The sequence below is a fragment of the Stegastes partitus genome, unplaced genomic scaffold (genome assembly GCF_000690725.1).
Source record: "Stegastes partitus isolate 25-593 unplaced genomic scaffold, Stegastes_partitus-1.0.2 Scaffold626, whole genome shotgun sequence".
Classification (NCBI taxonomy): domain Eukaryota; kingdom Metazoa; phylum Chordata; class Actinopteri; family Pomacentridae; genus Stegastes; species Stegastes partitus.
The window spans coordinates 95710-99135 of NW_007578357.1; the positions used below are offsets into that span (position 1 = coordinate 95710).

General features: G+C 41.2%; 1 protein-coding gene across 2 annotated transcripts in view; it reads right to left on the bottom strand.

Moving 5' to 3' along the window:
* nlgn2b (neuroligin 2b) overlaps positions 1–3426 on the bottom strand; it is a 51397-nt gene that overhangs the window by 27686 nt on the left and 20285 nt on the right. The window lies entirely within an intron of this gene.

The window sequence follows — 3426 nt, forward strand, 5'->3', positions numbered from 1 at the left end:
TCTGTAGAATGGATGGAAATCTTTGGAACTGGTATCACTCATGTATGAACTATTTATGTACTTTCAACACGTATCTTAAGTTTTTTATTGCATAAAGTCAAGATTCAACAAGTTGTTTTGGTAGTTAGAAGATTACAGAAGTCACATTGTACATATAGTGATGGAAACACATCACAATAATAATAATAATGACACTACTGCAGCACATTTTATGCTGTAAGACAGCGAAATCCATAAATGTATGCAATTAAAAAAAAACACTTCACATGACCGAAAACTATTTTGACTTTTTAGAAAACCTATCAGACCATAATAGTAAAATAAAAATATTCCAACAGAAGTGATGAAGATCAGGACTCAACCTGTAGATGGACCTAACAAATGATTTAACAGTAACTCTGTGTGTGACGGCTCATCTGTCTGAGGTGAAGAAAAATACACTGGATCCTGACCGATCCTGTTCTCTGTGCTGATAAGCTTGATGCTAGTTTATGTTTAGTTTTCCGTTAAGTCGTAGCTTCTTGAACCTTCATGCAGACGACTGTCCGATCACACACGTATGTCACCGGGGCTCTTGGTGTGTACATCTGAAAGATTAATGTAAAACTGACTTATGTTTGAATGTCATCACTTTTCCAGACTGATGAAACAGCAGCGTATCCCATGTCTGACAAGTGCTTTAGGCTGGGTTTTGTAAAACATCCCGATTGGTTTGGGTTTCGTTATTTTCAAATGTAATTTATTATGAATTTTCTCTCTCTCTCTTCCAAACTGTGCCAGTGTTCTGTGTTCATGTTCCTCCCTGTGTTCACATCAGTGGGAGGAGAGGAAAAGAGACACTAGCCACAGTATTAGCCTGGCAATCTAATCATCAGCAATGGAAGAAATAAAACCAAAACATAACTCTGAGTCTCAGGTCAGACTCAGGTATAAAACATTTGCAGCACCTGTCAGGTTCAGCCGACACAGGTCACTGACGGATTCCCCCATGAGTGTAACACAGAACAACAAAATCCACTTTTTTCAAATTGGTGGACTGTACGTTTTAAAAAACACTTTTCTGTTTGTGCTCCAAACACGACTGTGGAAACACACAAAGTGGAGCAGAAACGAGCAAAGAGAAGGAGGAAACAGTAAAGTGGAGATAATGTTGAAACGTAGATAAAGCCCACTCTGTGTATTTTACAGAGCTGCTGTGTGCTAATAGATGCTGCTGGAATATTTTTTTGTTGACTCTTATGGACAGAACCGTTTTGCTCATAAATGAAAGTGAGGGGATGGGGAAGGCGCTGGTTTGTTTTGGTCAAATCTTTAACTAATCAGCTCTTAAAGTGACTTTAAGATTTAAATAAAAACTTGTTTGCCTTATAAATGAGTCTTCACAATCTCATACATTTGTCTCAATAATCAAATTAAAGCCTCAACTCAGCATAAATGAGCTTCTAAGATCTACATATAAACTTCAGTTTTTTACCGATTTGTCATTAACATTAATGACAAATCGGTAAAAAACTGAAGTTTATATGTAGATAAGCTATGTTAATAAATGAAGGAATCTCTCTATGTGTGTGTTCGTCTGCTCTCTGCACGTCTTAAAAACATTACATCTAATCTTGTTTAAACTTAACAAGTGCATTGCTGGGAATTCAAGGAAGTGCAGTGTTGAGTTTGAAGTCATTTGGGTGGGCAGTGGCCAAACTTTTTTCAGAGTTTGACCACTGACTGTGACATCTATTTTAGCTGATGCCTGTGACAGTGGGCGCTGTGCTGTTGTTAATATGTTATGTAGCATGCTGGTTAGCCTATTTAGCCACGTCCAGACGTTATCATTTTAATGGTGATACAACAATGCCAACACACAAATAAATAATGATCAACTCATGATCTCACCTTGACACACATTAAATACAGAAAGCAGGTAAAGCCTGGAGGCTCACTGAGGGTCACCAGGGTGAAGCTGCTGCACCACGCTGAGCTCTAAGTGGCTCTCCTGGACCAGGTGTTACTTTGTGGGGACCCCACAACGGCCTCCAAACCAAAGTGCTTGTTCAAAAAAATCATTGGATCTGATGTTCTGCTTCTTCTAATCAATGTTGTGAACTGGCCCTATGTAAACAAAACTAAACTCAATGAAAGCAGGCCGCTGGGAGCGCGTCACCTGTGTGGAAGGTGGTGCCAGACACGGGGTTGTTAGACCGCAAAACCTGTCTGGCAGGACCAACCGCTGGCCACAGCCTCCGTTGCAGGAGGTCTGCGTGCCGAGGTGGCCGTGGACTGGAGCGCCTCCTAAGCCAAAGGGAGAGAGATGGAGGGCGAGGGGGCTGCATTATGGAAGCACCTGATAGGCTTTTAGTGACCCAGGGAGGGAGCATGCTGGAGGTTCCTTCATGCAGCCGGGCCTTCGTTAGGTTGGACATCCCATCCAACAGTTTTCTTAGTGCTCAGCCATATCCCAGGACATACTTTATATTCTTCTTTTCAGTGCACATCTGTTTGCAAGTTCTATGCATATTTCCTTTACATTTATAATAACAACATTAAGCATTATGATGGCTTTACGGGGCAGCATTCTCATGCAGTGGTTAGCGCCGCCGCAAGGTTGAATGGCGGCATGCATGGACGCTGCAGCCCCTTCAGGAGACAGCAGGAGTGAATGTTTAGTGTCTTATCCCAGACGTTCATTCTGCAAAACTTGTTGATTGAATAATCCTGAAGAAACGCTCTCTCATCTCGTCTGTACTACTGTGTATGTACAGCAACATGACCATAAACCTGATTTGATTTGATTTGAAGGTTCTGGGTTTGAGCACAGCAAAATCACACCTGTCTTTCTTGTGCTTCTGCTGCTATTAATTTACTCTTTCGCTCCTTATTTCTTTAGGAGAAACAGGTTAGAATTATGCATTCTCCAAAACAGATAATTTTATTCTGGTGAGAAAAAAAGACGATTGTAAGCAGCAAAAAAAAATAAAAAATCTCTCTTCTGTGTCATTAGAAGATAACACAAACAAAATAATACATAGGAAATGTGCCTAATAACTAATTAAAACACTGGGAAAGCAATATATTATCTGCTCTGGTTCCATTTTTTTTGTTGTGTTATATCGCAGCTCTCTTGAGGCGCCGTTTATATCTGTGTCTCTTCTGTACATGCTGCCAGCGCTTTTCTCTAACATGTCGTTCCTGCTGTGGCATGTCAACACCGCTGGAATTATTGGAGGAAAGTGGTCACTTCACGTTGAGGCATCTTTACAGCGTACGCCATTACTGACGTGATGCGAGCCGGCATTCATACACCTTGTGATGTCAGCTGAGAATAAGGCAGGACGAGAGCTGCTTTGTGCATCTTGTGTTCGACAGCGATTCAAGATCGACGGCACTTGACGGATAACGTGTGTTATTCAGCTTCTCGTGTGCATCCCATCA